At 42.7% G+C, this 24255-nt stretch overlaps 1 protein-coding gene across 1 annotated transcript in view; it reads left to right on the top strand.

The window, feature by feature from the left end:
* The window catches only part of FRMD6 (FERM domain containing 6), a 252187-nt gene that overhangs the window by 83793 nt on the left and 144139 nt on the right, over nt 1–24255 (top strand). Inside the window, exon 2 of the mRNA XM_075530974.1 lies at nt 3630–3687. The gene's annotated coding sequence lies outside the window, so the exon portion shown is untranslated. The remainder of the gene's footprint in view (nt 1–3629; nt 3688–24255) is intronic.

Genomic DNA, 24255 nt, shown 5'->3' with positions numbered 1-24255 from the left:
ATTTGTCTTATTGACGCCAAAGGAAAGACCAGCAACAACAACAAATCCCCAAACCCACTGCCATCAAGTTGCTGCCGACCCATAATGACCCCATAGCACTGGGTAGAACTATCCCTGTGCGTTTCCAAGACTGTAACTCTTTGCAGGAATAGAAAGCCCATCTTTTTACCATGAAATAGCTGGTGGTTGGTGGTTTTGAACTGCTGACCTTAGGGTTAGCAGCCTAATATGTAACCATTATGCCACCAAAGTTCCATCAATATTATCATAACTGACCAAAGCAGGTCACTTAAAAGAAAGAAAAGATCAAAGTGGATGTCAGAAGAAATGGAAACTTGCTTTTAATCATAGAATAGCTAAGGCAAACTGAAGAATTTAAAACCAGTGTCTCCTTACTGCTCTGCTTATCAGTCCTGTGTTTGAGCTGCACGCATCAGCTGGAGAGAGCTAGTCAGAGAGAAGACATTGCAGATCAACAGGTAAGCCACAACAAATTGGTCTCTCTTTATCCCAGACGCTTTTATCTGAAAGCGAGGCTTTTTCCATCTGTAGGGGACTTAGAGATCATTTAACATGGTTCCTTCTGAAGAGCCCAACCCAGGAGAGGCTTAAGGATCGTCCAAGTTCACAGGGTGCTTAGAGGAAGTGCCAAGGTAGATCTCACTGGGCTAAATAAATACATACATTTGGGATTATGCAATGAACAAATGAATGACTATCCTATTACTGGTATGAACACCCTTTCCAAGCATAATAATCAATGCTGTTTTCACAGCCTAATCTTTTGGATGCTCCATACATTTCCTCAGAGCAGACAATAAAGAATTGATTTTCCACAATAAATACTCATATAGATGTGCTTCGCTCTATAAGACGCTCAGTGCTGCCAAAGCATTCGAGGTATATTTAACTATATTTCAAATATATTTATATAATTCTCTGAGTAAAATTGGTAAATTTGGGGGAGGGGCATCAACCTCAATTTATCTGCTTTATCAATCCAAATGTTCAGACAGAAAATGTGGCTCTTCGTGGTCTTCTTAAATGAAGACAAGGAAAAGAGTTTCCAGTGGGCCTGGATTTCCACACTAACAGAAAGCTGGCAACTCACCTCTGTGGAGTTTGAGTCTGGCTTTCCTGTTTGCCCTGGGAACCACACTAACGCGCGTCCCTCTCTGTGGGAGCTGCATCTAATGGCAAAAGGGACACTGCCAGCCCAGGCCCTCATGTTGTCATTTTGATGAGGTTGTTGTGTTTGCCCCAGCCTCTCTGTGCTGAAGGCTTTGTTAATAATGGACAGTGAGAACTAGAAACCCAAATGCCCACAGACAGGTGACACACGAGTCTAGCTGGCTATGGGGGAGAAGCAATAGGAAGCTGGGGAGAAGGGAGCGGGGGGTGCGTGTTTGAAAATCTGACAGCTAGGGCCCCATCCAATAAGTGGCAGACGGGACTCAGCACTGGCTCATGGTTTCTCTGCAGACACGTAGGCTAAGTTTGGACAGACTGCCCACTTTTTAAAGAGAAAGCATGAATCTAGTTTGTTTGTTTTTCCGAATATGCAAAGCCTTCCAACTTACGAATGTTGGCAACTAATTTTAAAAGTATGTAAAATTACCGTAGGTCAAATGAAATGTGTAAAGGTACTGTGGCCGCTTGTACCTCTGGTCGCCATTTGAGACATGCAGACTCCTCCAGTCTAACACTTCGTGAGTGAGAATAAATTGTATATTCCGATGCTTTGGTAATTTATTTTCCAAAGTGAAATGAGACAATCTATCTTTTTCTATAAAGCCTGCACATCTTCTAAGCCCTGCCTGAATCGCTTCCTTCCTAGAGTTGTCCCCGCGCCCTGAGCTCTGACATCCTGTATGCGTCCGGCACAGTTGTGCTTCCCAGTCTCCTCTCTCGTGGTGTCTGTGTCACACGTGCAGGTCTTGTTTGCATTGTAAGCACTTCTTTTAGTCCCGACCCCAAAGCTCAAGAAATAGTTACAGATGAGATGTTTTCAATAAAGGAAAAGAGCAGGCTCGTGTTCACAGATACAGGCCTAACGTATTTGTTCTAGACCAGAGTTCAGTGTCTGGGAGTTCCTGAATTTCTAGCCCAGGCAAGCAAACAAGTTGAATTCTGCGGGTATCTTGCCCTGCTCAGCTGAGAAACAGTGGCTGGCCATAAATTCTTAAGGAGAAAGCACTTGGCAAACTAGCTACGGGGTCACCGTGCCTTTTCTAGCATTAACGACTGTAGAATATACTTGGCCCAATGGAGGTTACAATCCTCACACAACCCTTTACAGTTCTTGACTTTGACTATAAGACTTTCTGGGCCAGGTCTCGTCTGCAGGACACTCTCCGTGGCTTGAGCATGAGAGGGGCGCTAGGCGCAATGAAAGAAAGGCAAGTTCGTGCTTAGCATTCAAAGGTCAGACCTTTCCAGGCTTGCTTAGAGTGGCTGGGAGGAGCAGGAGCGGTAATGGAGCTTCATCCAGGACCGGGTGTGGTGGGAGGGGATGACGGCCCACTAACCTTGTCCCTGAGCGGATGTGAAGCTGGGTGGCTCGAAAGTGCCAAACCCTACCAGCAGTGCTTGGCACAGTCCTGGCCAGTGATGTCATCTTTTTGCTGCCAAGAACAGAGGAAAAGCCCGAACAGCTGGACATATTGGTCAAGCCGTCCAGGAATGTGTCTGCGAGTGGGCCTCTCATTCCCCTTGGATTGGCCAGTGCCGCTGGAAAGTGAGCAGGAAGTGGGGAAGCCATGACCCCCTCCCTGGTTCCCTCAGTCTCCCCGCCTTGCTGTGATGGGGAGTTCAGGGTGAGTGGAGTCCTTTGCCTGATCAAAGGGAAACACCATATCCCTGCCCTACCTGGAAAGGCTGGTCACACACCCAGAAGGCGCATTTTACTGAGACGCGGTCTGTACCTCACAAACGCCATGCGTTCCATCACACGCCGTAAATCTGTGCCCCCCTGACTCGTCTTTACAGGGTCATCATTTCCTCCTGCGGCTTGATCGTCCAAACAGGAAAAACTCACTAAAGGCAAACAAACAACCGCAGCAGACAGACTGCGTCATGGAATTTGAAAACAGACCTCGGAATGCAAGAAATAGGAATAAATTGCTCTGCTGACTAAAAATTGTCTCTTAACTTCAGCAAGCTACACTTCGGTCATAGGAAACATGAATGCTGTTTCTAACGAATTGTGACTACTTACAACTCTGATATGTCACTTCTGTAGAATGGGTGGTTGAATCACGAAATTTCTTCAAGTTGCTACTGAAAAGCAATGTTAAAAATAAGTCACATATCCGTGGGTAGGATAAGGAGCCCGGATAGCTCAGTGGTTAAGTGTTCAGCTGCAAACTGCACAGTTGGCGATGTGAGTCCACCCAACAGCTCCACGGGACAAAGACCTGTCCGTCTGCACCATACAGATTATAGCCTGGGAAACCCGATAAAGCAGTTCATCTCCCACATGGATTCACTAGAGGTCGAAAATTGACGCGACAGCACCCAGAAACAGCAATGGTGTTTACGCTAGCCAAGAGTTAACGTTTATTATAATGATTGAGAAATGTATATTATAGGTATATTATATTTTAATTGCTCCTTTTTTCTCTCAACAGACTTCATAGCCATTTCCCCCCTCAAAAAGCTGGTTGGAAACTCACCGCATTTCATAAGGTAAAATGGTCCTTTCTTTTCTCCACTATCTGTCCCTCCTTCCTTGGCGATGATAAATTCTTCATTTAGCAAGCTGAAGTTTGCTATGTAACGTCATCTAAGATGCTTAATTTCAAACATGCTGTCTATATGACAACTTAAATACTAACATAAGGCCCCTTCTAAATGACAAGTCAATAGCAGCTGTCAAATGATTCATCTAAACCAATTTTTCAAACTGATTAAATAATTTAAAGTACTTTTTCAACCTTAAAAATATTGTCCCAGAAGACACACCTATAAAAAATGGCTGGGTTTACCTTTGACAGCTAAAATCCATAGCATGTTCTTTTAAATAAGTGGAATTCATATGTTTATATGGCCTGGAAATGTTGACATATCACCCCTGAAGTCATTTACAAAAGGTAGCGTCGTTGAAAATGTCGTCTTGTTCTCTTGTGGTTTAGAATAGGTTTGAAGCTTCTGCGCTAAAGTAACTAGTATCTTCACTGCTGGGTGGTCACCTGCATGCGTGTCCACCAGCCATGTCACCTCCAACCTGGCTATGACTTGGTATAAACTTAAGAATACCTCTGAATTCTCTACCAAAATTAAAAGACTATAGCGAAGACGCTGTCATTCTGAAATAAGTGCTCAGAACTTCACCCTTCAGAGATGTCTCTGCTTAAGATGGTCCCTCTTAGGTTCAAAGATTCACACATTTCCTGTATACTGCACCTTGCTTGAACCAGTGGGCATCAAGGGCTCTCTGACTCAGTGTCCTCATTTGTGAAAAGAGAAAGTAAGTTCAAAAGAAGTCCCTTAGGGAGGTGCTGCTGCTGTTCTTGTTAGACGTAACAGAGAATTCCAGCAGCACCGAATGCAGTGCCTGACTTAATAACTATTATCCACGTGTAAAGAGAGTTTCATTTATATAATTGCCAATTCACAAATATCTCATCAGGCCTTGTTCTATGAAAAGCAAACATCTAGGGAGGCGATTGAATGTCTCTCCCTGTGTCATTTGCCCACCTGAAAATATCCCATCACCAGCCGAGCCAGCTCTACCTTCACCACTGTACTCTCTTTTCCAGGAGGATTTGTTGCCACTGGTATCACCGCCCTGTTCTCTCTGACTGTCTGCTTCCTGGGGCATTGGTAGAACTCTAGCATGGGATCAGGTGTGATTAGGGGCATGATAATGTTTGGAAAAGCATCATTCTGAGCTCATCCACAGGGCTAAGAGAGCTAAGGATGCCCCCTGCTTTTAGTTTCTCTAATATCTGTGTCCTTAAAGCAAAATCCGACAGGCCAGCTAGGTGATCAAAGAGCCGACATCAAAAGATCAAAGGACCGAAAGAGAACTTTGAAAGTTATTTCTCTCCTTATCTTCTAGTTAGCATACGAAGCAAAGCACGCATTGAACTTTAAAGTTTTCAGGAGGAGGACGTTTTCTTAGCTTTTCATGTCAATTCTCATATAAATGGATGAGTTATATATGATTATGAAATTTCATTTTGGCATCAGTTTACTTACTTGGTAGAGAGAATATGCTGACATATTATGACAGATAATCTTATAGATGTCTTTGGTGCACAGATGACAATGGGATTCTTGGAGAAAGAGTGTGAAAGATAGTGGGATTAAATAAATGTCCAATAAACAAAAAGCTTCTGCGTTTGGATTTGTGACATAGAAAAATGTGAAACATCTGGATTCAGTCCTTATTCTGCTGGTCAGAAACAGTTTTGAGGCCCTTGGTTGAATCATTTACTTTGTAAAGACTTATTAAAAACAAATGCCTAAATTGGTTAAAAGGAGAATGCAGTTGAACTCAGAATGCATAGGCCTTTAAGGAAGCCATTTCAAGGAGTTCTTTCCAGCAACGAAGTTCAAGGCTGTCTTTTCACACTGGTCCCTTTGTTTCATGCAGTACATGCTTAAGAGTAAGGCTTATAGACCCATTTGAAACTTAACAGAACATTTTCAGAGAGAAAGAAGATCGACTTTTCTTCAATTCTTATTTTACTCTATGGTATCTCCCCATCCCCCCACCTCAACACACACACTACCCATACCCACACACATTTCTAAGAAGGGTTTACCTGTTGGAACTTACCTATTTTTTTTTTCATTTTTAAATGTTAACGTTTTATTTTTTTAATCATTTTATTGGGGACTCATACAACTCTTATCACAATCCTTCCATCCATCCAAATATGTTTCAAGCATATTTGTACATTTGTTGCCATCACTGTTTCCAAAACATTTGCTTTCTGCTTAAGCCCCTGGCATCAGGTCCTCATTTTTTCCCCTCCCTCCTCACTCCCCCTCTCTCATGAACCCTTGATAATTTATAAATTATTATTGCTATATCATATCTTGCTGTGTCCGATGTCTCCCTTCACCCATTTTTCTGTTGTCTGTCCCTGAGGGAGGAGGTTATATGCAGATCCTTGTAATGGGTTCCCTCTGTCCACCCCACCCTCCCTCCACCCTCCCAGTATCGCCACTCACACCACTCGTCCTGAAGGGATCGTCCTCCCTGTATTCCCTGTGTTTCCAGTTCCTATCTGTACCAGTGTGCATCCTCTGGTCTAGCCAGACTTGCAAGGGCGAATTGGGATCATGATATTGGGGGTGGGGGAGGAGGAAGCATTTAAGAACTAGAGGAAAGTGTATGTTTACTTTTTTAAAGGACCTAACTGGGATATCTGAATGAACTTGTTTCTTTTTCATTTCTTGAGAAAGTCCATCTCTCTTTGGAAGTTTGATAGATGGGCTTCTAGCCAAGACAGATAAGGGAGAGGACAGGTTCATGAGCCACTTGGGCCCCACTGTGTCCTTGGCTGGCGCTTTCAGATGCTTGTGCTGGGCCAAGAATGGCGCAGTCACCAGAAGGAAAGCAGGCATTTAGTCCAGTGCATTGGTCGATACTAGAATCTAAAGGCAAGCTTAAATTATTTACCCCAGTGCTCACCTCTGCCTGATGTAAACAGCTGAGACCCTCTCTGGCTACAAACCAAACATCTGGCTCTTTGAACCCACCCAGAGGCACCGCAGAAGAAAAAGCCGGGTAATTTGCTTCCAAAAGGTCCAGCCATGAGAACCCTCCATCTTTCTAGCCTAAAAGGTGAAACTATTTCTCCCATCTCTGTTCCTTCTGGGTGCACCTTGCATCTTACTGGCCCCCAGGACTCCAAGCGTAGACCATTGTATGTATTAAAAGTATAACGTAAATGTCCATAGGTGTTGTTTACAAGAGACACCTCTTCACACCAAGGATACAAAGAAGTTGAAAGTGAAAGGATGGAAAAAGTATTCCATGCAAAAATTTATCAAACAGAGCTGGAGTATCAAACAAAGTAGATTCTAAGTCAAAATCTGTCAGAAGAGAGAAAGATGGATATTACAGAGTGATAAAAGAATCAATCAAAAGATTTGATAATCATAAATACATATGTATCCAACATCAGGTAACCTAAACATACAAAGCAAACACTGATGTATGGTGTGTGTGTGTGTGTGTGTGTATATATATATATATATATATATATATATATATTTAGGTTTCGGTGAACATTTACTTAGTAAATTAGTTTTCCATTCAACAATGTATACAATTTCCCTCCCATAACATTAGTTGAAACTTCCTCTGTGCATTATCCCCACTTCCTCCTCGAGTTCCCATTTCCATTTGTCCTTTCCTACCCTTCCTGCCTTCTGATCTTTGTTTGGGGCAAAGCCTTCCTTTCTTGTTTTTTTGTCCATATGACTGATTGCTCTGAGAAATATGTTCCCCAAGAGCGTTATCAATCCCTTTAAAATCCTATCTGTTGCTAAGTGTCAAGGTGATCCCCGAGGGTGGGTTCAGTTCCAGATGGGAAAGAGGTCGAAGAGCCACATTTTCAGGGGTTCCAACAACACCTACCTTACAGACTAATAAGTCTGACCTTTTCCCTTTTTGAAATCATTTTATGGGGGACTATTATAGCTCACAGAGCATTCACCATCAATTGTACCAAGCATATATGTACATATGCTTCCATCATCATTTTCTAAACATTTACTTTCTACCTGAGCCCTTGATTTCAGCTCCTCTTCTTTCCCTCCCTCCCCCTGGGATGTTTTCCTTTCGGCCTCGGGACCCTGCACTTGGTTTTTTAAGTCTGACTTTTTTTCATGACCTTTATATTTGTTCTACAATCTTCTCTCATTCCGTCCAAGACTTTCTGTGGCCCTGATCAGAGTGACCAGTAACAGTAGTCAGGTACCGTCTAGTTCTTCTGGTCTCCGAGTAGTGGAGACGTGGTTTAAGCAGTCTGTTACTCCATTAGACTCATTGTTTCTTTGAGTTCTGAATTTTCTTCACTCTTGTTTGCTCTGGACAGGGAGCAACCAAAAGTTTCATATGAAATGTTTGTTTTCCATCTTTTAAGAGTCTGGTCATGATATAGAACACTTTCATTGTGAGCTATGTCGTGCAGATTGATTTAGCTGTCACCCACAGCTGTGTTTCTGAAGCCCAGAGAAGCTTGGCTTGTTACCTTAAGTTTTTGGGGCTATGACTGAAAAGTCTTCGTAACAATGAAAACCTCCCCATCCCCCATCTGTTCTTCGAAATGAGGGAACTTCCACAAGTTCTTGGGAAAATCCCATGATCTTTCAATTCCATTTTTCTACAAATGTTTGAAGGCCCTTTGTAGACATAGATATACGCAGAGCACATGCAAATATGTATGTAGAAATATTCTCTGCCAAATCTATGTATGACCACGGTGTAGTATAATTTCCTACCCCTACTTGTTCAGTTTGGGTGTCTACCCAATGTCTTCACATGGATTATTGTTCATTGTTACTGATACTACAGGACTGTGTATGTAATAGTATTTACCGTTGTTCCATAACTCTGTGCACCTCTCAGTGTCTTCCTGTGTCTTAGTGATAATGTGGTGATATCCCCCTGATTGTATATTGACTTTCCTTTTGACCAAATAAATATGTCTGTTATCTGCTAAGCTTGCTTCTCTGTGAGTACACTATGTTCTTCCATGTATGTAGGTCGCTGTGGGTTTCGTGCAGTAGTATTTGTCGTTTTCTGTGCATAACTCTTTCGTATTGCTGGTTAGGTATCCTTAAGCACTTTATCTTTTGGTAGTTATTGTAAATGGTATGATTGTAAATCCTTATCTTTTGGTAGTTATTGTAAATGGTATGATTGTAAATGGTATGATTTGCCTTATTTCCCTTTCAGAATTTTCTGAAGAATCCAACTGATTTTCATATGTGAATCTTGTCTCCCTGTCACTTTGCCAAATCTATTCATGCCAGTAGTTTTCTTGCTAACTATCTTGGAATTTCTATGGAATGAGTCAGATATGCAACTAGAGTCGGTTTCACTTTTTCCTTACCAATTTGAATGTTTTCATTTCCTTGTTCTTGCACCTCTGGCTAGAGTTTCCATTACAATATTGAACAGAATGGTGACAGAAGAGGTCCTTATCAGGTTCCCATTCAAAAAAAGAATGCTTTCAGTCTTTCTCAATGAAGAATAATGCTACACTGGCTTTGTGCGCATGCTGGTAGTTATATTGAGGAGTTTCCCGTTTATTACTCTTTGGTTGAGTATTTTTATCAGAAATGGCTGTTGGATTTCATTAAATGCTCTGTCAGTATGCTCATGTGACTTTTCTCCTTTGTTTGCTTTATGTAATATACTATGTCAGTTGTTTTGTTCATGTAAAACCATCTTTGCATACCTGATATGACTCTCACTTGGTCATGAATGTTTTCTTATTATTAGTGATGTGTTGTTGGACTCTATTGACTAAGATTTTTTTTGAGGGATTTTGTGTATTTGCTCATCAGGGACATTTTTTGTAATTTTCTTTTTGAGCATTATCTGTGCCTGGTTTTGGTGTCAGGGTTGTGCTTACTTAGTAAAATGAATTTTGGAGTACACCATCCTTCTCTATATGATGGAATAATTTGCATAGCATTGGTGGCAGCTCTTCTCTGAATGCTTGGTAGAATTTCCAGTGAAGCCATCTGGAACAGGGTGTGTGTGTGTGTGTGTGTGTGAATTTTTTTATGACCTGCTCCATTTATTTTTGTTGTTGTTGTCAGTCGGTTCAAATTTTGTACCTGTCTCTATTAATTTGTTTAAGTTTTGACAAAATGATAGAATTGAATAAAAAATGTTTAACAATATAATATTAATTGGAGATGTCAATACACTACTTTCAATATTGGACAAAACATCAAGAAAGAAGATCAACAAGGAATGAGAGTACTTGAAAGGCATTATAAATCAACCATGTTACAACAGACGTGTAAGAGGGATTAAGCATTCATGAAAAAATTCTATCTTTTCATTTCATTTTCCATCAACTTTTTGAAACGTGTTCATATATGGAATGAATACTTCACCCACAAACAGCACAACGTATGTTTTATTTAGGTACACATGAACCATTACCTAGGCTAGACTACATTTTAAGTCATAAATCAAGTGTTGATAAATTTTTTTATATTGAAATCATACAAAATATTTTCTCTGACAACAGAGTGAAACTAGACATAACAACAACAAAACCCTGGAAAATACACAAACAGATGGAAATTAAGCAACACATTATTAAACTACCAATGAGCCAAGGAAAATATTAAATAAGAAGTCACAAATTTCTTGGAGTTAAATGGAGATTAAAACACAGCATACCAAGGCTTCTGGAATGCAGCAAAAGCAGTACTCAATAAAACTTAATTTAAGTTTTATTTAATTGTGCTCTTATCTTTGTTACTTCCATATATATATATATATATATATATATATATATATCCTACATAACTGGAAATTTGTGCCTTGAAAAGATTAAGAAAATGTACATACCTTTAAGTAAATTGATGAAAAAGAGAGGTGATACAAATAAGCAAAATTAACAAATTAAAGAGGCAACATTATAACTGCCCCAATAGAAATAAAGAGAATTCTGGCAATATATTATGAAAAATTATATGGGGGAAACAGGAAAACCCAGTCATCTGGGTTTTCTCAGAAGCATCGAAAACCTATACAAACTGATTCTAGAGGAAATAGAAAATCATTGATCATCTAAAACACCAAAGTCCTAGACAAGATGGTTTCACTGGGAATTTAACCAAACAAGAAAATTGACATCAACACAGTTTAAACTCTTATAAAAGATAGAGAAGATGTTTACTTAAATAATTCAATAAAGCAAACATAACCCAGATACCCAAACCAGACAAAATTAAAATATTAAAAAATATTTTTAAGAAAGATGCAGGCCAATGTTGCAAATAAATATAGATGCAAAAATTCTCAACAAAATGCTAACCCGCTGTCACCGAGTCAATGCCAATAGCAACCCTATTGGGTAGGATACAACTACCTCTGTGGATTTCTGAGGCTGTGACTCTTTAGAGAATAGAAAGCCCCATCTTTCTCGCCAGGAGGGACTGGTGGTTGACAACTTCTGACATTGCAGTTACCAGTGCAACACCAGGGCTCCAACAAAATGCTAGCTAACAGAATCCAACAACATATTAAAGGAACCATATTCTATCACCAAGTGAAATTTATTCCAGAAATAGTGGTATAATTTACCATTTAAATAATCCACTTAATATCTTGTCAGTAGAACAAGGGAGAGAGCCCCTCCCCCCAGAAGAATTCACTTCAGAGGACAGCTCAGGGAGAGGGTCATGTCTGATTAGAGCACACAGGAGCAAATGAAGGGGGAGGAAGAGAGAGTGGAACACATCCTGGCTCACCAAGCCCTGAGGACGATATTCCCTCTCAGAGCAGCCAATACGCAGAGAGGACCATAGGGCCGGCCCCACCATGAGACACGACATCCCTCACTGACCGATAGCCCTATGGGGGACAACACTGGAGACACAGTGTGGGAATTGTGCCCAATCTGACCCCACCACGCTGAGATGAAACACAAAGGGTATGCAACAGAACAGCAAGAGAAGCAGAGCAATGAAGTCCCTGGGCACCAAAAATAGATTTGGGGGCCAGGGCGTGTCACCTGATCAGACTCAACTGGAAAATACTCCTAAAGGTCAACAAACAGACCTTGAACTATTTATATACTTTTCTCTTTTTTGTAGTTGCTTTTGTTATTTTGTTGTTGTTCTGTTTTGTTGCTTTGGTTTGCTCTGTCTTGTTTTTGTGGATATTATTATCTCTGCATGTCTATCTAGATAAGATAGGCGGGATAAACAATCTGGAGGAGAAAACAATGGAATCGACAGTTCTGGGAGGGGGACATGGGAGGCGGCAGGGAAAGAAGTGGGTGTTAACAAACTCAGGGACAAGGGAACAACAAGTGATCTCAAATAGATGCCTAGCATTCCATGATGCTTACCTTCCTGACATGGTTGCTGAAGACAAAGTGGATGCATAAGCAAATGTGGTAAAGAAAGCTGATGGTGACCGGCTATCAAAAGATATAGTATCTGGAGTCTTAAAGGCTTGAAGATAAACAAGTGACCATCTAGCTGAGAAGCAACAAAGCCCACATGGAAGAAGCACACCCGCCTGTGAGATCATGAGGTGTTGATAGGATCAGGTATCAGGCATCAAAGACCTAGAACAAAAAATTATATCACTGTGAATGAATGGGAGTACGGAGTGGAGACCCAAAGCCCATCTGTAGGCAGCTGGACATCCCCTTACAGAAGGGTCGTGGGGAGGAGATGAGCCAGTCAGGGTGCAGGGTAGCATCGATGAAACACAACTTTTCTCTAGTTCCTAAATGCTTCCTCCCCGCAACTATCATGACCCCAATTCTTCCTTACAAATCTGGCTAGACCAGAGCATGTACACGTGTACAGATAAGAGCTGGAAACACAGAGAATCCAGGACAGATAAAGCCCTCAAGACCAATAGTGAGAGTAGCTATACCAGGAGGGGAAGGAGGAAGGTAGAGGAATATCGGGGGAAAACTATCACAGGGGGATGGACAACAGAAAAGTGAATGAAGGGAGATATTGGTCAGTGTGAAACATGAAAAAATAAATTTTATAAATTATCAAGGGTTCATGAGGGAGGGAGGGGGAAATGTGAGAAGTTGATACCCAAGGGTTCAAATAGAAAATGTTTTGAAAATGATTGTGACAACAAATGTGCTTGACACAATGGGTGGATGTATGGATTGTGATAATAGTTGTACGAGCCCCCAATAAAAGGATTTTAAGAGAGAGAGAGAGAGAGAGAGAGACCGCCCCTTTGCCATGAGACTGAAAGAACCGGACGGTACCCGATCACCATTTTAAAATATTTTAGTCAAAAGAGTCCATAGGAAAAAAAGCTTGATCCAAAGGGAGAAACTCATAACATAATTTGAAATTCTCGGGGCTTGTAGACTTTTGGAGCCATGGAAGGTAGATAAACGCCTGAGACTACTGACCCAACCTCTGAACCTTAATCTAAAAATACCTGCTTCAAGTCTTCTTAAAACTGAACCACAGTTAACTGGTGAAAAAAGAAGTCTGCTTTGGGAATTACACCTTTCAGAACTCTCTCTCTGAGCTCAGATTGACGGCAGGATGTAAACGATGAGACAGGAATCTCAGTGGACAATGAGTTTATGTTGACAGCAGAGAAACAACTCAGCAAAGAATGAGAATGGTTGCAGGAATTGAAGGGCTATAATCAACACCACAAATTGTACAATGGACACAAATTGTAGAGCCAGTCGAATTGTTGGATGCTTTGCTGTGTGTATTTTCTTTTGTTTTTAAGATTATGGAGGTTTATTTTTTAAATCATTTTATTAGGGGCTTTTTTACAATCCGTACATACATCGTTTGTGTCCAGCACATTCGTACATATGTTGCCATCATCATTCTCAAAACACTTACTTTCTACTTGAGCCCTGGTATCAGCTCCTCATTATTCCCCTCCCTCCCTGCTCCCCCCCAGAACCCTTGATAATTTATAAATAATTATTATTTTATCATATCTTTCTCCATCTGACATCTTCCTCACCCAGTTCTCCGCTGTCTGTCTTCCAGGGAGGAGGTTACATGTAGACCTTGTCATCTGTTTCCCGTTTCTCCCTCACCCTCCCTCCACCTTCCTGATATTGGCACTCTCACCACTGTTCCTGAGGGGCTCATCTGTCCTGGATTCCCCACATTTCCAGTTCCATTCCATGCCAGTGTACATCTTCCGGTCCAGCTGATTATGTAAGGTAGAATTGGGATCATGATAGTGGGGCGGGGGAAGCATTGAAGAACTCAAGGAAAATTGTATGTTTCATCATTGCTATACTTCACTCTGCCTGGTTCGTCACCTCCCCACAGCCCTTCTGCAAGAGGATGTCCAATTTCCCCCAGATGGGCCCTGGGTCCCCACTCTGCACTCCCCCTCATTCACAATGCTATGATTTTTTTGTGTGTGTGTCTTTGATGCCTGGTACCTGATCCCTTCGATGCCTTGTCATCTCATAGGCTGGTGTGAATTTTCAATGTGGGCCTTGTTGTTTTTCAGTTAGATGGCCCCTTGTTTATCTTCCAGCCTATGGGACCCCAAATTCTATATATTTTGACAACTGGGCACCATCAGCTTTCTTCATCGCATTTGCCCATGCACCCGCTTTGTCTTCAGTATTCTCATCGGGGTAGGCTGGTGTGCTTCTTCCTTGTGGGCTTTGTTGTTTCTTAGCTAGATGGCCGCCTGATTGTCTTCAAGCCTTTAAGCCCCCTGATGTTATATCATTTGATAGTCGGGCACCATCTGCTTTGTTCGTAACTTTTGCTTATGCAACCACTTTGTCCTCAGAGATCTAGTTGGGACAGGCCGGTGTGCTTCTTCCATGTGGGTTTTGTTGTCTCTCAGCTAGATGGCTGCTTGTTTATCTTCAGGTCTTTAAGACTTCGGGTGCTATATCTTTTGGTAGCCAGGCACCATCAGCTTTCTTCACCACATTTGGCTGTGCACCCATTGTCATCAGCTATCGTGCCAGGCAGGTGAGTATCTCAGACAGCCAAATTGCTCGAACAAAGTGTTCTTGTGTTGAGGGAATAATTGGGCAGGGGCCCACTGTCCATCTGTTTCCTTAATACTAAACCTATAAATATGCGTACATTGATCTATTCCCCCTCATCGTATATAAATATATTTACATCTTTATATGTCTGTATTTAAATCTCTATGACTACCCTTTGTCTCCTAGTTCTTTCCTCTGTCTCTTTGTACTTTCCTCTTGTCCCACTATCATTTTCTGCTTTCATTTGGGTTTTAGGAATTCCTCTTGGTTACATTGCCCTTGATCCAGCCCTGCCAGACCTCCCACACCAACAAAATAAATAAAATCTTCAAGAGAAAACACAGTAAATATTAAGACTGCTTGGTGTCTTTTCCCTGAAGAGGATTTTTTTGGTTTTACATCCAAACGAAAGACCCACTTGCTTCTGATTTCCTCCTATATTTGCTCCTGGGCTGCAAGGAAGGACCTTCCTCTCCGGCGTCTTCCTAAAGAAAGGTTAAAAGTGCCCTGGTGACACACAGGTCTCCTTCAGCGGCTCAGTGGGTGCTTTTCAAACTGTCTCCATTTTTATGAGATTTTCATAGAAACTTAAGCCTTCTGGTCACACAATCATTTTTCTGGTATGAAATCCTCAGAGATGTTTTTCCTTCTTCTGTCACAATGGCAGGAATACAGCTATTTCTCACGGTGCCTTAATGGCATTCAGCTGCAGTGGTTTTCAGCTGAACTTGGAAATTCACTCTGTCTCTGCCTTGTTTTTCATTTGCGGCTGCCTGAAACACATACCCACAATTTTCCTATCCCTCTCTTTCTCGCTCAGACACACCAGCAAGAACTTGCGAATAGGACCTGCATCCTTAGAAGCATGAACCTATCAGGAGGTGTTCCCAAATGAGGCAAATGTGCTCTTATCCTAGACAGTTCCTTGGATGGTCACACATTCTTCCACAAAATAGATGTGCTTGGAGACACCTCCCCACCCCCCTGTCTGCACCAGGTTGTGGCCATGAGCCAAAATGAAGTTAGTCCAGTTTGAATTATACTGTAGGAGAGGAACAGTCAGCAGAGCTGAGACCAAGGGAGGCAGGAACAGACATTCGTCAGAGCAGAACTGGGGCACAAAATTCAGGAGACTGATCCACAGGAGAATTAGAGACCAGGGGTCATAGAGTTCACAAGAACCAGAGGGACATGACATGAGGTGGCCCAAACCAAGCTTAAAGATCAACATCAGAGTAGCCTTCAAGTAATTTCCAGTTTGGGGATTTCTCTGCATTCTTATAGATGGGAAGAGGGAACTGACGTGGAGAGCTTGGGGAGAGGAAATCTGAAGTACCTCTGCATGAGATCATGACAACTTAGAGAAAGAAGAGGTCTTTTAAAGCACGCATCTGACTACTAAGTGTCATGTACAATGCTGAGGCATTTACCCTGACTGAAAACTCCTGTCTTCTAACCTCAAGCGTGCAGTCTCTAATCATGAAAGCCTGCCTACCTCGCTTCCTCCTTTGAAGCTGAATGCTTTCACATTTTGTTATCCCATGAAATCCGCCACGTGACTTTCTGCTGCGACAGCGTTCCTGTTGGTCTCTATAAGTGAGCCTCATTTATCCTTCCTTCCACCTCTACCTTCTTGGTTTGTCATGTTTTCTTTGACTCTCAACACGTTTCCCACCCCCACCCCCACCCCATCCCAGGAACTGCAATGTTTCCAGTTTCCTTCATCTGCAAAATCTTCTCTATCTTCATCTCCCATAATAGTACTGATGTATGTGCATCCTGGGGGACATCCCAATGTCAAATTGGCTGCTCGAACCATCTTGTCTGGCATGTTGTGTAAATGCTATTTGGGAGACAGATCCTCATCCTGATTCCATCTTTCACCACCCACTGATGTTAGGCAAGTCTCTTCCTCTCTCTAAACGTTGCCTGCCTACTCCCGTGAGCTGTTGTAAGAATCAGATTAGATGTTACATGGGAGAGGATTATAAACTCTAAAGTACTATCCAAAAGGAAGTCATTGTTATTATAAAATATGGATCCTTTGCTCATGTCAGGGTGTGGTTGAGCATCCTTCCATCATTCTTTCAACTTGTTTATGTAACCGCTGGTGAAATGGTAATAATTATTGCTAAATGGCAAAGATTTCAGCACGTTATTTGTTGCTTCTGGTGCGTGCACAGGGTAATCACGTCTACTGTGGTGAACTGATTCTTCTCAGCAGTGATGGAGATGGGGAGACCTATGCAACTCGGGGGTCTTTGAAAATGAGCCATGTTAGATGGGAGTCCTTTCAGCTACTCCAACCCAGAAATGAACCACAAAAAGTTACCCAAACTGAGGCACAGTCAATAGCTTAAAACGAAATTCCCATTCAAAAATACTACTTCCGTCTGCATCAAATGTAACTGGATTTCTACCACTTTGATTACGCCTCAAAACGTATGTTTTGCCTATGAAGTGTGTTTCAACCCTTGTGTTGCACATTCACCGGTGAGTAATTCCCAGATCCTTACTCATAAAGCTGACAAATGGACGTGTAAAACTTAACAGTAGCGTTCAGCGTGGCGATTGCTGTAGAGGAAGTATATTCAAGGTGCTATGAGCATGGAGGGTGCCTCTAACTTTTGCTGGAGCGTCATGACGGAGTAACACGTGAGCTGGGCCTGTAGGGATGAGTAGAGTTTGGTTGGTTGCCATGCAGTGGTTCGCCGCATGGGCTTTGGCCTGGCTGGTTAAAATTCTGGCTCTGCCACATCCTAACTGCCTAACTTGGGCAAGGTGCTTGATCCCTTGGTGTCTTGAGTTCCTCACCTCTGCAGTAGGTGTGTTACTAAGAATAGAGCCTACCTCAAGGGTTGTTGAACATTACTAAGCGAAGGCATGTAAAGCACGAAGAACACTTCCTGTCATCTGGTTAACCACTCAAGAAAGCATCACCATTATTGTTATTGCTGTTCTCAATAAGTCCACGAGGAGGAAGGAGATTTCTATAGGTAATCATCTATCTTTAGCAAACTGACCTCTGAACTTGAGACCTATAGTACCATCAGCATTATTAATGACAACTAGGAAAACAATCATTGATAGACCATTGACTTTACATGCTCAATATTATTTAGTTCTTACAACAACTCTGAGAACCAAAAAAAAAACCCTTTACATTGAAATATCAATACTGCTACAAGGAGTCGAAAGTCACTAAAGAATAGCACAGAAGGAAAGTGTAAGAGAATCACGGCAGAAGAAACATTTACAATATGAAGAGGCAACAGTCAAAACACTTACAAAGTCATAAGACAAATGAGGTTCCAAGTATGGGTTTTGTTTGGCTTTTGTTTTTGTTTCTTTTCATGCCCAATGCTTCTTAGCAGAGGATTTCCTTTCCAATTGGCTCCGGGTTCCACCAGTCCTTATTGCCTTACACCCAGCCCTGGAAATTTTGAGTACTGATGTTTGTGACATGTGGACGAGGATCCCAAACTTGAGTTTGGTGACTACTCGCATTCGGTGAATGCTGTTTGCATGCCAGGCACCGTGCTAGCTGCTTCCACACACATGGTTCAGGTACTTTCCTGAATCCAATATTATTATTCCACTTTTCCTCAGATGGAGGAGTTCTAGTGGTATATATTGGACTCATGACTACATGGTCAGCAGTTCAAACCCACCATCCAATCCACTGGAGAATGTTGTGGATCTCTGCTCCCATAAAGGTTGACTACCTTGGAAGCCCACCTTGGGGTCACTTTGTGTCAGAATCAGCTTGATGGCAGTGAGTTTGAGCTTTCTCTCAGATGAGGAAACTGAGTCTTAGACATGGTAAGCCTTGAAAGAAGGGCAGGATTAAAGGTACCAAAGCAGGAGAGCACATCTCCCTAGGCGCATTTGCCTGGAGGAGAGGACCCCTTCTGCAGAGTAGTGTGAGTTCAGGTGGGAAACACTGGATGGCCTGAAAGGCCCAGCTTAGGAATTTGAATGTGGCTATGGGAAGCCAATAAATGATAGGTTTCTTTTTCTTCTTTACAGTGCTATGAAAACCCACCCACCACAAACACATAGTTTACTCTAATGAGAGAGCTGATAGGTGGAGCTGAAGGTGTCCGGAAAATGCCTGGCTATATATATACATACGCAGTCCTCCAGCTCTCAAGAAATAGTCTCAGTTGCATTTTCCTCATGTATCAATTTCAAGAAAATGGCCACCCAGTTTCCCTCCCTGGGTTTCATTCCTTGAAATCAGACTAAAATTTTGGTCTTGCATTACAGAGTAGTTTCAACATAAAAAACAAGCTCCTTAGCCTTTGATTCCAAGAAGTTACTCAGGACCTTGTTCCTGATGACCTCTCTACTCTGCTCTCCCTCCGCTCGTTCTCACAGTGCCCGTTGTTGTTTCTTAAAGTGCTCATTGTCTACCAAAAGCTTGGCCAAACTACATGCCTGCCTCAATCTCCAAAAGTGCCACTCACTTCTAGGATTCAACTTCCCACAGGAAATGCTTGCTTGCCTACTACCGCAACCTCTATGAAGACAAGGATCCTGTCTTTTCCTGGCTCCCTGCAATTAGCACATCCCAGCACTTAGTCAGCACTCGACAGCAGTATGCCAAATGGATGAGCAAGTGAGCCAGGGAGAGGACAAATATTCTGGTTCTGTGGTCCATCCGTGCTGTAGGCCCGGATTCTCAGCATGCCAGTGTGCTCTTCTGTGCTCATTGTCCCTGGATCCCAGCCACAGTACAAATCCATCGCTCTGCGCTTTCTGCTACCTGTCCAGCCAATGCCCTGCCCCACTCAGAGTCCAACATGCACACATGCTTAGAGCAAAGTTCTAGCTTCTCATCGTTCCCCAATAACATGATCACCTGCTACAATTTTATTATGGCATGTACAGCAAGTGCTCCCGGGACTCCCTGCAATAATTCGCTCTGAAACCCATTCAACCATATTGAACTGAAGGAGAAAAGGAGGAAGCAAGGAGCGAAGGCCTAACAATTTCTGGCCTTGCTAACATTGCTGTTGGCTATTTCTGTAGGATACAGGTGGGCATAGTGTGTATGTGTGCGCGCGCGCGCGCGCGTGTGTGTGTGTGTGTGTGTGTGTGAGAGAGAGAGAAATATATCAGTTCACAGCTGGGGTGACAGCATGGGAGGACTATGGATATCTACCTGCTTATTGAAAGGGGTAGGGACTCAGAAGGAGTTCTTCCCAGTGAGTCAAACCTAGAAGTTCAGTACCAGCAGTAATAATGATTGCTTTTAGCCTCATAATAGCTAACATCTGTGACCTCTCCCAGAGCCTGGTGCCATATTGGGCTGTGTGTTGAGCTGCTAACTGCAACGTCAGCATTTTGAAACCACCAGATGCTCTGTGGGAGAAAGATGAGGCTTTCGATTTCCAAAAAGAGTTACATTCTCAGAAATCTAGTGGGACTCTGTCCTGTAGACTGGCTATGAGTCACAATTGAGTTGATGGCAGTGAGTTTTGTGGGGTTTTTTCTAATGAACTCTCCCTGTGTTCCAATCAGTGTGCAAAACAATTTACATAGATGATCTCAATTATCCTTTAGATCAACCCTGTAAGGTAGGTATGTTTTTTTACTTTACAATTTTTCTATATTTTATTTATTATATAACCAACACTACTTGTTTATTTGTGTGTTTACACTTTGCCTTCTCCTTCACCCAAGTTATTATGTGTCTATAATCTGGCTTCTGATTTTTTACTATATTCTTATTACTATTCCCATTGTATGGATCAGGAAACTGAGGCATAGAGAAGTTAATTTCCCAAGATCCCATAATAAGTGGTGGATCGAGATTAGAACACCCCAATTCTGAGAAGTTTCAACACAAGAACTCCACTTTGCTGTTGAATAATTAAAACTCGTGTACCTCTGGTCATTGAGAGACTATGGTAGGACCACAAAGAGGAAGCCCAATTTGTTTGTTATGCTTTAACCTTTACAAAGTGCAGAAGAAGTGTGAGAGCTGCGCAGGACTCGGCAGAATGTCACTCTGTTGTATGTGAGTCCACTAGGAGTCAGTCGGAACCGACTTGATGTCACCAAACAGCAATAATAACAACAGAGTGGGGACCATGGAAGGTCATTTAGTCCTAGGAACTATGTAATGGGTAGAGAGAAAGGGGGAGTCCCTGGATCATACAGAACATTACCATGCTCCGCTCCTAGCCAAAAACTTCAGGGGTCTGAGTCCACCCGGAAGTCGTCCCGCAGAAAGACGTGGCAATCTGCTTCTGAAGCCCAGAGCCACTGACAACCCCGTGGCACACAGGTCTGCTCTCGTATGCCGGGTCACCGGGAGGCAGAGCCGAATAACTGAGACGAGAAAAGACGGTCAAATGGGGTCTTTGTCAACGTGTCATACTTTCCAGCACCCTGCTATATTTGTAAGTGTTTGTTAAGCAAAGGTATCAAAATGTGAACCTTTATGTCCTCAGCGCAGCCTCCATCGTATTCTATACAAGTTCTGTAGTGTCTTCATCTCCCTACACCTTCCCGAAAAGTGCTGTGCCCTTCGATCTCTACCACGTCAAAATGGCAATCATGTTCCTTTTCCATGTTCTTTGAGTTTAGGAACAAACAGAAGTCTGAAGGGCAAGATCAGGGGTAGAGGGTGGGTAGAATTGGTGAAGATTTCCCAATAAAATTCTCCTAGGACAAGTCTTGTTACCCCCAAAGAATCAGCACGTGCACGGTTGTGCTCTGGAGGGAAGTCCCTGGCACAACTTTCAAGTCCTTTTGGTCACCAAGGCAATTATGCAAAATTCCCTTCAAACTTCTTCATCCTAAGCTTCTCTGATCATTCTGTGCCTTTTGATCAACTCTGTCTAGCTTGTCCCTTGGACTCCCAAACAGCGCTCTCTCTCTCTCTCTCTCTCTCTCTCTCTCTCTCTCTCTCTCTCTCTGTCTCTAAGATGTATTACTGAGATAACTTGTCTGCAGGCATTCACTGATCACAAAGTCACGTCTGTAGGTTTTGTTTGGAAGGAAACCACGCATGCATGACCTGGAAACCTAGTAGCAATACTATTTGACTTACCCCCGAGTTTAAGTCGATGTTTTCTATGAGACGCATAGAGAGAGAGCAAGAGAGCACAGAGCGGCCGCGCATTGTGTTGCACATGAGCGGCGCTTCCTGGACTTGGGAAGTACACAGCCTACTGCTCCTTACATTGTGCCCCCAAAAGATAGATTTCTTTACACATACAAATTCAAAAGAGGGGCAAAATGAAAAACTCACTGCTAGAGGACAGGTAGACCTGTTCCTGTGAGTTTCTGAGACGATCAGCCTTCATGGGAGTACAAAGCCCTGTCCTCTCCCATGGAGCAGCTGGTGGTTTCCAACCGCTGACCTTCTGGACACAGCCCAACACATAGCTACCATGTCACCAGGGCTCCTGAAATACAGGTCAATTCATGGAATGTGGCCTACTGTGGCCTTCAAAGTCTAATTAAAAGAAAGAACTGCTGTGATCAACTGGGTGCCATGGTATCGTAGAAAGCAGATGCCCCCACCCCCCCAGCGTGGCCCCAGGGTCTCTCTGCAGCCTCCTGGACCAGCACACTGCCTATTCACTTGTACCAATACTATTCAACTTGCCACCCTTCCCCCAGACATGCAACTGCTCATGTTTCCCAGACTGCACACATACTTCTTCCTCCTCCTCAAGCTCCCACCCTTCTCTACTCAAAACCTCCTGCTCCTGCAAGATCCAGACTTGAGCCCATCATTCCTGCATCCATCCATTTGTCCATTCCACGTGAAACACCAGCTATATCTCAGGCCCTGGTGTAGCTGCCCAAGTGGCATGGATGCAGGAGGCAGCTCCCGCTCTTAAGACGCTCGCAGTCTAGAGAGGGGATTAAACAAATAAAGTGAGTCAGCCCCAACAGGCTTTACTAGTGCTCCCCCTCAGCTAAAGGAATTTTTATGCTTTGGAAGCCTTTGCAGCACAGATCCTTATGGGTTACATAACAATTTGAAACACTTAAAAGTAAAACAAATACATCGCAGAGAAACACAATATTTTGAAAGCTATAAATCAGTAAGTTTATGTGTCTATATCTCTTCTTGCTTCATTTTGTGAGGAGGCAATAAAATGCAAAGTTAAAGCTCTGTTGATTTTCTCCAGAGACTTGCCACATTCCTGGCGCCCTATTCTGCTGTGTGTCCAGGATTCAGAGAGTCTAAGCAATGCTTCTGAAAAAGCTCAGTTGAGCAGAAGTTTCTATTTCACTCTAGTCTGCAAATGCCCTTTTCCCCCTTCTTGAAATGTGTTAGGCTAGAAAGAGACAGCTATACACAGTGTGAAAATAATTCTCCTGCTCAAAACATAAAGTAGCATGCTATATGAAGGGAACCACACAAGGTGAAAGACTTTAAAAATCATCTGCTGGACTGACAATGTAAGATATGACAAAATAATAATAATTTATAAATTTTCAAGGGTTCATGAGGGAGCGGGGAGGGAGGGGGAAAATGAGGAGCTGATACCAAGGGCTCAAGTAGAAAGCAAATGTTTTGAGAATGATGAGGGCAACAAATATATAAATGTGCTTGACACAATGGATGTATGTATGGATTGTGATGAGAGTTGTATGAGCCCCCAATAAAATGATTTTTTAAAATACACACACAAAAAATCTCTGCTGTGAATATCAAGTTCTGACTGGCTGTATACATTTAAAAGCTTATATTATTTGACTATAAGTTTCTTTAGAGAAACACTGCCATCTTATTTATTTTTCCAGATCCTGTTTCCAGCTCTCTCTCTCGCTCTCTCGTTCTCTCTCTTTGACATTGACTTGATTCAGATTCCTGGTGACCTTGATATATATTTGTGATCATGTTATGCAATTGATGAAAGTGGCAGCCCGTATGGTGCTCAGATGGCTTCACATCCCCTAATAGTGTGATGAGAAAAAGCCTGCGTGACACAAGTTGTTTGCGATTGGCTGGGAACTGAAGATGGCCCTTTGAACCCACCCAGCAGGTGTGCAGAAGAAAGGCCTGGCCCAGGGCTTCTGTACAGACCCAGCCAAGAAAGCCTACAGAGCAGTTCTACGCCATACGCTGGGGGGTTACCATGAGTGGGGGTGGGCTCAATGACAGCCAACAACAACCATTGGCGTATGAAAGGAGTGTTAGGGTTTGTTTTCCTGGTGGAGGTGAAGAAGAATGTAGTTTTGTTTGCAACTAGATAATAGCCCAATCGAGTCCAAGATAAGCCTTGGTGGTGTAGTGAGTTACATGTTGGGCTGTTAATTGCAAGGTCAGCAGTTCAAAACCACTGGTTGATCTGCTGAAGAGAGATGAGGCATTTGACTCCTGTATAGAGTTGTAGCCTTGGAAACCCACAGGGGCAGTTCTACTCTGTCCTCGAAGGTTGCAGTGAATTGGAGTTGCCTCGATGACAAGAGTTTGGTGGTATCAAGCTACCTTGACACTGACACATGCATTGACCTCTTCATTGCATGGGGTACAACCATTAGATGGTCTTCCTTCCCTGTGGTTAGCCCTTAGGAGAACAATTATATC

The sequence above is a fragment of the Tenrec ecaudatus genome, chromosome 14, assembly GCF_050624435.1.
Source record: "Tenrec ecaudatus isolate mTenEca1 chromosome 14, mTenEca1.hap1, whole genome shotgun sequence".
In the NCBI taxonomy this organism is placed as follows: domain Eukaryota; kingdom Metazoa; phylum Chordata; class Mammalia; order Afrosoricida; family Tenrecidae; genus Tenrec; species Tenrec ecaudatus.
This window is presented reverse-complemented; position numbering and strand designations above follow the sequence as displayed.